This window comes from Drosophila kikkawai, chromosome 3R, assembly GCF_030179895.1.
Source record: "Drosophila kikkawai strain 14028-0561.14 chromosome 3R, DkikHiC1v2, whole genome shotgun sequence".
Lineage (NCBI taxonomy): Eukaryota > Metazoa > Arthropoda > Insecta > Diptera > Drosophilidae > Drosophila > Drosophila kikkawai.
In genome coordinates, this window is record NC_091731.1 from 8,678,709 (window position 1) to 8,691,025 (window position 12,317).

The 12,317-nt window shown below is 36.6% G+C and overlaps 2 protein-coding genes across 8 annotated transcripts in view; one reads left to right on the plus strand and one right to left on the minus strand.

Moving 5' to 3' along the window:
- Window positions 1–12,317, plus strand: part of Dys (Dystrophin) — a 178,441-nt gene that overhangs the window by 3,292 nt on the left and 162,832 nt on the right. The window lies entirely within an intron of this gene.
- Window positions 1–12,317, minus strand: part of LOC138928890 (uncharacterized) — a 57,081-nt gene that overhangs the window by 669 nt on the left and 44,095 nt on the right. The window lies entirely within an intron of this gene.

Sequence of the window (12,317 nt, forward strand, 5' to 3'; positions counted from 1 at the left end):
AAAGTGTATAAGTTTATGGCCTAAAAAGTGTTCATAATTCGATCACAAAGTGCAAAGAAAGTGGCTCCCAGGTTGAGCAGAAAATAATGAAAAGCATAAAAAAGCTGACGCGCTGCCAGCAAGTTCAAGGTGTATAGCTTGTGCGCGTGTGTATGTGTGTGCAACAAGTTGTTTACACTAAAGTGACTAAATAACAAACAAATCCAGTGGAAGTTTGTAGCGAAATGTTTTTACCGTGCAGCAGTTAATGTTTTGCCTTGGTTTTAATATCTTTTAACTCTTTTTTTCACCTAAAAACACACCCATACATATACAAACCTCTGACTGATTCTTGACTCACAAATTACCCACGACGCCGGCAGCGACGCCGACTGCGCAGCCGTGCGATCAACAAAACTGTTGTCTGTTCCCTTTGCCATATTCCATTTCTGGTTTTCGCTTTTCATGCCGCCTGTTCCATTTTTTCCAACGTTCCACCCCAGCCGGTGTTTGTTTTTTATAGAGAGCGAGAGAGTCTTAGAGAGCGAGAGAGCGCCACCTGTATCGTATCGCAGAGGAAATTGATAAAGAAAAACAAGAAAAAGCAAAAAAAAAGAAAACAATCAAAATAAGTAAACAACGCAGCTTGTTAAAACTTACAAATGGTGGGCAAACAAACAAGAAAACTCATTAAAAGCCAGCCGAAATGCTAACGGTAGTTTCGTGACTCTTTCTTTCTCTCAGATCCTCTCCTCCCAATTTTCATTGTTTATTTTGGTTGCTGCGCGTGCGTAAAGTTGGAATTTTGGTGGGAAAATCCACGCAAAACAAAAGGGGAAAAACCAACAGAAGAACTGCCAATTGCAGGTGTCAACTGAAGTTTTCGGCATTCTCCGATTACTATTCAGTTTTGTAGAATTTCTTGGCGCACCTTCAATTTCAGCATTTAACGCGAATCATTACGAAACGAAACGACAAACAAAACAAAAGGTGCGAAAGTGATAAATAAAATAACGTCATAATAAATACGGAATGTGATATCAGTGATATCAGTGTCATTCCACGAAGTTGATCAATCAAATCGAAATTAAAGTCGAGGCAAGCCGAGCAAATTGTGCTCCATGTGATTCAACAAGTTTTTAATTCGATTCATTACGACCTTGAAGAGCATAATTTTATATGATTGTGTTTGTATTGTGATTTTAACTTTTACCAAAACGAAGCGAATTCGCCATTGGGATTAGCGAGCCGGGGATACTACGAATATGGAACCCGGAATTTTAATTGGTAAGATTGGAATTGTTTTAAAAAATAATAATAATTAACATACCTAAATATATGGTTTATTCTTATTCGAAAAGCAAAATTTATTAATTTTGTTTTTTAAATTGTTTACAGAATAGTTACAAATAAGTTTTGTATAAGACTCCAAAATAATTGTCATTCATACTCAAGAAATGCGTATGCAAATCATAAATGCAATAATGGAATCGGCATTATTTTAAAGTGTAGTCCAAATTTCTTGTTTTTTTTTTAATAATTCCCAGACATGCTGAGTGATACACAATTAAAAAAAACCATTGATGATCCTAACTCAGCTCAGAAATTAACCCCATTGGGGGGAGCAGCAATCATTTTGAGAGCTCAAAACTCGTGCCCCCATTTCACATCTCTGAAATAATTTCCATGCTTTCTTCAGCTGCAATTCCGAATCGGAGACAAACAGGCGGCCACATGTTGCTCCCAGAAACATATGCCAACACTAAAAAAAAAACTTTAATGTAAGATCAGTGTAAGTGAAATAGCTCCCACTGATGAACAACTGAATAGTTGGAACTCTCTTGTCCCTTTGGCATGCCTTTGGCTCGAGCCCAAGGGATATGCCGAATGGGCTAGACACCCGGATGCCCCTAAGCTCCGTTTCAATCAATAAGAACGAATACAATTTTGGACAGTGTACAGCAACAGCAAAATGATGGCACACCCCATTCACAACCACAGCTATTTACCCATGCAGATGCCCTTTGCTCATTTGGTTAAGCATTTAATGATCAGAAAACTTGTAAGCCGGCTGAGTTCGCATGGCGAGGGGTGAAAAATCGGCGAGGAGATATGGGGCTGTGGGGCAGCCGAGAGGGTGTGGTTCGGTTCCACAGCCAGACGGCGGTCGCCAACGTTCCAGTGACGAATGCTCTCTGCGTAACCCGCGCTCAGCTAATGAGAAGCCAAACCGACAGCTGAGGAGGGGGGAAAATTTGTGGAAAATGTGGCCGAAAGGGGGTAGCCGGCGGCTAACGTGGCGTCGTATTTGTTGTTGCTGCTTGCGTGTAATTGAGACTCGATTTAGAGACGAACCGCACCAATTTGTGCCAGAAGTCGAGTGTGTGTGGGTTTTTCTAATCGGTAACAGCAGCAAAGTGCGGGTATACTCTATTTCCAAAAAGTAAAGCCGATGGTTGATATTTTGCTATCGATATTGGGGGTTAAATATTCAGAATAAAAATACCGTACACATCTGATATTACATAATTATTTGAATTTTACTCCAATATAAATAAAATTTTTAAACAGTTCAATACCCTGTTTTTGATAAGAGTGGTTATTGCCTTAAAGGGCCTACAATATTCGTACAAAACTGACCAACAAGAATACTAGAACAATACCTTAACATCTTAAAATTGGGCTTATATTTTGAATATAACAATGATATATTCACCTAAAAACATAGAAAGCCTGAATATTCATTGAATTCATTCAGTTCTCACTCGTTTTTGGAATCGAATTTCGAATTAAGACGGCATCACACATATGTATCTATGACCGTCTCTGGTTTGTCTGCGGCTTTAAGCCGGCAAAGCCGTCCGTTCGGATCAGCTCAACCAGCTGGGCTTGGAATGCGACAAAATGCGCATTTGCATTTGGCCACATATGTATGTGTCGGTTTTTATTTGATTTTATTTCCCCAGTTTTTTTTTGGCTTGGAATTGCTGATTTGAATCTGGAGCACACACTTCCAAAACGCAAACACAACTGCAAGTCGCACCAAGTCACACACATGAAGGAGTGAAAAAATGTGCACGTTCATAAAAAATTACTCCAACTACTGCTTGCAATTTGTTATTCTCGCCATTTTGCTGTTTTATTTTTTGTTGGCTAATGGGTTTTCATTTGTTTATTGGTTGATTGGATTTTGTAGCTGACAACAGGAATGGTGTGGCCTGTGCTTAAACTGAAATAATTTTGTATTTAGTAAATACAATGTTTCAAAACAAAAGCAAGTATATATTATTCCCATTATTGTTATTAGATGGCAAACCTTAGAGAAGTGAATCTCAACCTGAAAACTTTTTATTTAGAAATTGCAATACTGCAAATTAAGGCCATATCATATTACCCCAACGCAAATGGATCTAGCTGCTCTTTAAGATAAACCACTGCCATTAAGTTCTCATTGAATTATTATTTTGGCCATCAATCTACAAGCTCCACCATATGGAGGACCCGCCTCACTTGCGATCTGCTGGCAGAGCCCACCCGCTGAAAATCGAATAATAAATTCAATTCATAACTCAAACTGTCTTATCATTGATCGATGTAACGTGCCAGTGAAGACCCAGGGAACAGTCGGCACACATATGTATAAATCTTACATATATCTTAAAAGAGAAAGGGCTGCGAGAGAGGCGTATTCAGTTGGATATATATTACAGTACGAGTGTGCACACACGTCTATATGTCAAAATGGTAAACGATCAGTTGCAGTCGATGATTTGTAACGCCTCAATGCGTTAAAGCCTGCTTGAGGGAAAAAAGATAGTGTGGCGAAAGGAAAGAGATGCAGATACCCGGCTTTTGGTCAAGTGAGTTAGCCAACATTTCACTCTGCAATCCTCGTCTGCCTTTTTTTTTTTGCGATGATTGGCTTTTCAGTTTTACCTTATTGGTCAATAAAACTTTCTAATTAGTTATCGTTCACCTGAACTTGTTGTTGTTGCTGTTATTGTGCGAGGGTGAACGAGCAGTGGTAAAATATTGATTAAATCCGGTTGACAGTTTGTGCCATGTTTATTTTTAGTAACGTTCATTGTTTTACTCCAAGTGCTTGCTTAGTGTTCAACAGTCAGCTTCAAGTATACCTGAGTAGATAGTAGTGCGTTTCGCAACCGTAGGTCAGTGGATGGACTGACTACATTTTAAATAAATTCCTTGAGTTTTCATTGACAATTTATGTTATCAATATCCAAATGCTTTAATTTATCAAAGCGTTTTTATTATATTTGATAATACATAAGGTCAGCCTTAAAAGTTACTCCGTTATCAAAACGTAATAGAAGGTTTAACGATTGAACTTTGATTTCAAATATCTCAGTTGAATATATAATACTTCAAGGAATTTTGTATTTATATTACTAAGGTTAACACTTTATTTATTTTAATTGGTGAAGCTGTCAGAATATATCTGTTTGCTGGTTAGTTGTTTAACTTCAATATACAATAAAATGTAGAGTTTTAAGTTTCTATCTATGTATATGTTTATAATATCAGAAAATTCCGTGGCCTATATATACACAATAATTCCTCTACACTGTAGATATGAAATGTTTTGATAACAGATGTCTTAAAAAAAGAAAAACGTCGTCGGTAGGGGGTGTACACCTGTAACTGATAAAAAAATGGCCAGCCATCGCTCACTTTCTGCCAATGCTAAATGGAGGGGATGAAGGCGTAAGATGAGCACCAAAATGTAAATAAATAAATCGTTAAACTCACAACTGATAAACAAACATTTAACTGAAGCAGAATCCGCCTGTCACGGACCATCAGTCGCTGGGAATTTAATTAAAATGCCAACAGGAATAAGAACAACAAACATACATCAGTTAATTGGCAGGAATAATATGAAGCGAGCGGCAATTACGAACTATCTGTATTTTCCACACGAGTGTGTGAGTGTGCGTATGTCCGGTCATTATTTGTCCAATAATTTCCAGCAACGAATCGGTATATATAAATGAATAACACATGACTCGAATGCTGCCAATTCTCACGCTCAGAGAGGGAGAAAAATATATATACTTAAGCCTCTATCCATTATGGCGGGTCCAAAGAGCCCCAGGCCCTCTCACTCACAACATATCGCTCATAAAAGTAATAATAAGGAAGCCATCTCGTTTTGAAGTAGGAAAAACAGGAGGCAGGATCAAGTACTTGAAGCAATTGAAGCGGCATTCAAGTTAAGTGAGCTTTAATAAGCCCAATGAGAAATAAGCTGTGTGGTAAAGTGAAAGGCAAGAAGTACAAGCTCATTTTTCAAATCACAGTGAACAGCCCCTTGGGAGGAGTTTTTACCCGCCATAATGGCACTTGTGTGAAAAACTGCATTTTGGTATTTAAAAATATATACAGTTTAAAGGAATCACATTAAACAACTTAAGGTTTTTGTTTCCGAAGAATGCTTTGACCATTCAAATTTAAATAAATTAACAAGTATTAAAGCCTTTGGTAACATATATTTTTCTGTTCAAGATAAACTTTTTCACCTTCCCTAGGAGACAACTTTAAAACATTTAAGAGTAAGACCATGCAAGTAACCAGTTTAAGACAGTAAACAATAATCACCACAGGGAATTGAGAATTTGTCAACCGCAGCGATGGTGGTGACGGTGCAAGCCTTGTCGGGGCTGCTTAACTTGCAATTAATTTCTGAATGAATGAATTTCGCGATAAGTAAATTCAATTATCCGTAACATTAATGAATGCGTAAAATTTAAGCAGCGAACGGCGGCGGCACTCAAACCGGTGGCGGTTAAGTGATTTTGTAATCAATTTCCGAGCACCGTTGGCAAGACCGAATAAAAAGTGGGCAGTCAGCAGGTGAACAGGAGAGCCGCCGAAAAAATAAAACTTAATAAGGCGTAAATCGTTTTTAGTGTGGGCCGTTTGGCTAAGATATGACTAAATAATTTCATAAATATTTATAGATAAGTGACGGCTAGTGTCTGGCAATATTGTGTAAGTGTAGGGTATGAAAAACGTAAAATATAAGGCGGTAAAGAATGAATCGAATAAAAACTTGAAATGGTAAAGACTATAAGGCTTCTATTATGAAGTTCTATAGCTAAACTTCTCCATGTAATACTCAAGTGTGAATAAAAGGTAAAGTGAGTAAGCTGGCAAGTTAGTCTAAAGTTTGTCGGAATTTTTCATGACACCATTTGAGCCAGAAAATTAATTATTAATATTTTAAACTCGACTTTATCAACACCAGTAAACACTTTGGTTAAGATCAGACCATCCGGCTATAGTCGGCGGAAGCGTCAAAATAGTGTTTACCAAGTTGCGGTAAAATACCAACAACTCTGAATGGTGAAATATGAAAAACAAAAATGAATTAAAACTTCCGCTTGCAGGTCGGTGTCTACAAATACAAACAGCAACAGACTTGTGGGGGTGGGCCATTCCAACGGGTGATGGAGAGGTAAGGGGGGATGACCCGTTGTGTATGTTTTTGTTTTGGCTGCTCTGTCTCCCACATTGATAAAGCCTTTGGAAAGAAACTCACTCTCAAAGTGTCGGACATGCGGGTGTTTGCCAGAGGCGTTCGCTTGTTGCTGGAACAGGTTTTCCCAGGCTTTTCCCCCCTACCCTCCCCCAAAAATTCCTCTCTGCTTTGCATATATACATAGACTTTTTGGGCCATTGTAAATGCACTGGGCTTATTCTAATTTATGCGGGCCCAAAGGTTGTTCAAAATGTTCGCTCGAACGATGCATTTAATTCTCGTTTCTGGCCTTAAAGTGTATCTTAATTACGGTGTGGTATTTGAGGAATCCATAAACACTTTCTAGACGAGGCGTAAAATGTGTAAATAAATATAAAGATTAGCGCCATTTGATACCTATAGTGCTGAGTGATTTTGTCTAGGTAAAAGGTGTTTTATTTATATTATTCTTTTTTTAATTTACTTTTTTCGTTTATATAAGAATTTGCAAAGCTTGGACTTTAGGTTTCTTAGTACAATTTAATTTGTTAACGTCATTTACAATTTTTCTGAAGAATAAATTGCCGGCTAAAACTCTTTCTATTAAAGTAAAGGTCACTTCACAAATTTTATTTTGGAAGTATAAACTATTTTGGTACAAAGTTTCTCAGTTGCCCAATCAACGATTGAATAAAACATTATTCATTTGAAATTTCGAATTTGTTTCACTTCAATTCCAGCAAAACTCGATTGGAGCACATAACTATGAAGCCAAAAGCTGTTAAAATAAAGTGTATATGTACGTACACACGTGGTCAAAATAATAGGTACACACTTCTATGAAATTTCAAACCCTGGCTTATATTAATGTTTAACTTTTAACTATATTTATGTTAATAATTATACCTTGTGGATAACTTAAGATTATAGTACACAAGAATTAGGATATAAACGCTTAATAAAATGCAAATGTATGCATTAATGATTTAATTAAATTAAATTAATTACCTTAAATGAATGTAAACGTCCATAGGTTGGTCATATTTCATGGTCTTTCTAAGAGGTTCCCACCTTATTTTAGTGTATATTTGACAAAATAAATAATTATATGTTGTTGTTTTTATTAATATGATCCGATGTGTTTCTCTATATGTTTGGCAAAAAGAACGGAAAATAAAAAGCAATCCAAAAATTAAGGGAAAGGCAGTCTTAGGTATAATACATAAGTTTCAGGCTCCAATCTAAATGCATGTCACATGCAATGAAACGTCGTAAGAAGTCACGTTCTGCGCCATACAAAAGTCGCCGGTAATCGAACTCAGCTCAATAATAGAAAACAAACAAATACCGGGAATTTGCTCGATATTTGTTACTGCCTTTGTGCGAGTAAAATGTTTGCCGCATAGCGATTGACGAAGTCTAAATTTCCCATATGGCCTGTAAAACCGAGCAATTAAATTTTGGCCTCCCTGACGCACAGAAAGGAAGCTGAAATTTCCATTACAAAGTCATGACAACGAAAACCCATCCAACCATTGTAAAACATTTTGGTGGAGGCGATGTTGTGGGCTTGGCTGTAGAGTCCAATCCCCCGAGCCAGATGGAGAAAATGTCTCATTTTCTTTTACATATACAAATTTGTAATCTCTGATGGAAATTCCTATGAAATTATAATAATTTGATAAAAATGAATACATTGTATATACAGAGTTTTATCACAGTGTAGGAGACATTTCTAATTCTATAAAGACTATTTCCATTTTTCTTTAATATAAGTAATTTTTCTTATTCTGTTATAATCAGAACCATTGGAGTATAATTGCTTGATATTTAATATTTTTATATATAAGTATGACTTAATGCCATCATATTTCACTGGAAATCAGTGCCTAGAATTTAAGTAAATTTATGTGTCATTTGAAAGTACTATCCCACCCATTTAGATGTTCACCCGAACGGAACGCTTGCCCCTTCATTTTCCTAGCAATGCGTAACGTAATGTTTGCTTTTCTGGGTTCCGTTCCTCCTATTTCGAGACTGATAAGAGGTGGAACTACTATATTGCTTAGCTTATCAATTTCGTGGTCGCCGATGAGAGTTCCTTCACCTCTTCTTGTTACTTGACACACATGCCGGGAAAACAAATAAATATTTGCTCAATGGCGCTATTGCTGGTTGTATCCCAGTGCGTGTTCTGTATATGTATGCATACACCCATATAACGAGGAGTAGAACTGTCTGTTGACCCACAATAAATGAGGGATCGAGCAGTTGGCAGTTGGCGGCACAAGCCAAAACGGGCTTCCAATAATAAACAGACCGAGCAAAGTAGGGGCCAGTCCACGCCACACTCCCTTCTCCGCTGTTCGCCTTGCTTACATATATAATTTTTGTTTTCATTGCATTCGATACGGGTCATGCTTCGGAATGATAACACTAAAGATCCGTAATATAAAATTAAACAAAAATAAAAAAGGGTGCTTGCAAAACGCCGAAGACTCTTTACCCTTGCTAATTTTAAACAAACGAATTTGTTTAGAAAAATCAATTTGAACTAGTTTAGTCTGTTTTATAAGCCTTTCTTAGAAGATATATAAGCAAAAGGGGTTTAGGCCCTAAAATACATATTTTTAACTTACTTAATTTCCCTTTAAAAATTGAAGAATTTTTGAAATTTATAAATATTGTAAGAGTAAAACTTAATTACTCAATTCTTTAAATATAAAAAAAATATTTAAATTTTCAATTGTTCAATTTATATATATATATATATATAATATATATATATAAAGTACAGAACATTTTATCTAAGAAGGCTCCCTAATTAGTTTGGTAATTAATATTAAGAAAACTTTTAATTGGCCCGCTAATAAATCTAACTGCTGGACAAAGAATGTATTTATCGCGTAAGAATATAGGATTTAGGAATGGAAAGCTAGAAAATAGTAAAATTTACAGATATTAATATTAATATTTGATAACTAATAATAAAGGACTTACAATAAAACATTCTTAATTCTTCGACCATTATAAATGTTAGAGTTTTAAAGATTATATTGTTTGAGTAAAATAAAGCCTTTAAAAGTATACACATACCTAAACGATACATGTATTTATTATTTATTTTATGAACAGACTAGCAATTACAATTTTTTCTGGTATTGTGTTGGATAAACTGAAGCTCTATTATTTGCAAACTACATTTCAAGCCCAATAATCGGCTTTCAGCGAACTGTCAATAAATCAACGAGCATGTTCGACAAACTTTTCACACTCCATAATAGAGCCAACTTTCATCTAACATTAAAACAATTCGACGCACACACAGGAGCACAATGGAGCTGCCAAAAGAATAATGCCACAATACAACTTTATATCATGACAGGAATAGACAGACAAATAAAAAAAAAAAAAATAACGAAATTGTTTCGCTGCTCAACAGACAAAACGACTGGCATCAGATATATGTACATATGTATGTATGTACCTTACCGGCTTACGTATCAAACAACTTTCGCATTGTTCCTCCCGATTTACATACGGGAGCTCCAAAAACAAAAAGCTATAAAATATCAATTTATTGCTTTATAATTGAAGGCAATAAATGTTTGTAAAAATATTCAACGACAGCGACGACCGACCAACTTTTGGGGGCGTTTGCGGGTGTGAACCGAAAGGGACGGGGAAAGACGAACTGTAATGACATCAGTACATCATTCAGGCAGTTGCTCCATTGAACACAATTCCGTTGAATTGAATTCAGCAGTCGACACACAATATTTTTTGTTTTGCTTGGTTTTTCAATTTGCAATAAATTTGCGTCGAAACTTAACTACATTGAAATAATCAGTCGTGGGCCACAAGAGATAGAACCAAAAATAAAACAAAAATCCACAAAAATGTGAATTGCAAATTTTGTGTGATTGCTTTGTATTCCAAGGTTATTTGTTGGTATCCATTGTCGTAAATATTTGAAATAAATACGTATGCTTGGTATAGGAGGGTTAAATCAGTATAAAACTATTTATGCAACTATTTCTCATCAGCTTTTAATTGATTTTAAGCTTGTTTAATCGGTTGTTGTTGCATTTATCTTATGTGGAATATAACGACTAATTTGTGACGTTCTCATTGATTCTGGAAAGTAGTAGTAGTAAAATTATTTCATTTATATAAATTCTTTTTTATATCCCTCGCATTGAAATATTTATGCACAACTTGAGCCAAATTATTTACCCATCATTTTGGGAAAAACTTTATGAAAAGAAAAGCAATAACTATCATTAAAAAGCAGTCTCTTTTGTTTTGCCAATAAGTTAAATCGACTTGTTTTGCTTCCCATTGCCAACAAAAACCAGCAATACCATAATGCAGAGGGGGAACAAGACAAGACTTTGGGTGAATTGCCGGCATTGAAAGAGTTTTCCGGGAAAAACAATTTGCAAACAACTTTGGCAAAAACAAACAGAGCAAAAAAGATGCTACCTAATAGCAGGCATTGGGCCAACTGCTTGGCACTGGATTACGGCATAAAGGGGGGAATACAGTCATCATCACATACTCAGATGTACGTAACTTTTAGTAAACAAAAAGCCACGCTGAAGCTGCACTTCAAATTACAAGCGGAGAAGACGGTCTCAGAGAGGTGGACTGCGAAGAAATTGCAGTAATTGACACTGAAAATACTGCTGTTGTTTGAATTCATAGAAGATGACGTCGGCGATAATGATGCTGCAGACCCAAGCTGATGATGCTGCAGTTATCTGCGGCATAGAAAAATATTTAATTGCCCACAGACCAGTGGCATACACTAGAGGGGGTAAACCAACACTTTCATGAGAATTTCATAATTAGTTTTTACTTTTTTAAAGTCCCCTCTTTAAAGTCTTGCTATAGCATAGTGCGTTGAGCCATTCCACTGGCTCTTTCCAGCCCCGACACTCGAGAGGGTGTGTAATTAATTAATGCAAAGACTCTAAAGCTCAATTAATGAAATTTTATTTAATTATCGACGGGCGGTCGTTCGCTTTCCCCGCAGCACCTAAAACGGTCGCCGAGAATTCCCAGAGAATTCGCAATTTGCTTCGACTGACGGCCATCGTACGTGTGGCTTCGTCGAGGACCATTAGAAGCAGGATCTATTCTACTGGGTCCTTGGTACGGTTCCCTTCCAGGCCAACTACTTTACAGTTGGCCTCATTTGTGGGTCACATGCAACAGTTAGTCGTAACCAGGCGGCAGCATCGTGACTTGCCACATCGATCAATATTGTGTGTACGTTTTATTCTCGCACAGTGCGTACTGAAGCAACTGGCTTTGGTCCCGCTCGGCAATTAGTCTTCGGGGAGGAACTTGCTGTCCTTCATTTATATGGCAATTAAATTCCGCATCGAAAGCGGGTGTGGGTTGCCGGGTGCGGGTATGATGGTGTCTTGAGTGAGTGGCTTTGCTACATTGCGATGAATGCGATGATTTATGGCCTCCGGAATGGAATAGTCTTGCCTGGACGTAAGTGTTCCTCTTTGAATTGGTAATGAGATATTTCAGTTGGCAAATTGCAAATTCTATGACCAGAATAAAGGCAAGGCTTATCTATGAGAAATAGTATAAACTTTATGTAAATAAGTAGCATTTTGGGAGGTCTTGCTGGAAATGTAACACTTTTAATGGGAATGTTATGATTTAGGGGAAAATATTTCTTCAAGAATTTGAAATTGGACTGAGAACCTTTAAGAGGTACTTCATTTACTTTGCAAAGATAATATTTGTTGTAAAAACTAGTTGTTAACTAATATTTAAATTTTTTAGTAAAAGACTCAAATATATGTAGTTTTCAACATTGCCTGCTCCTTCAACT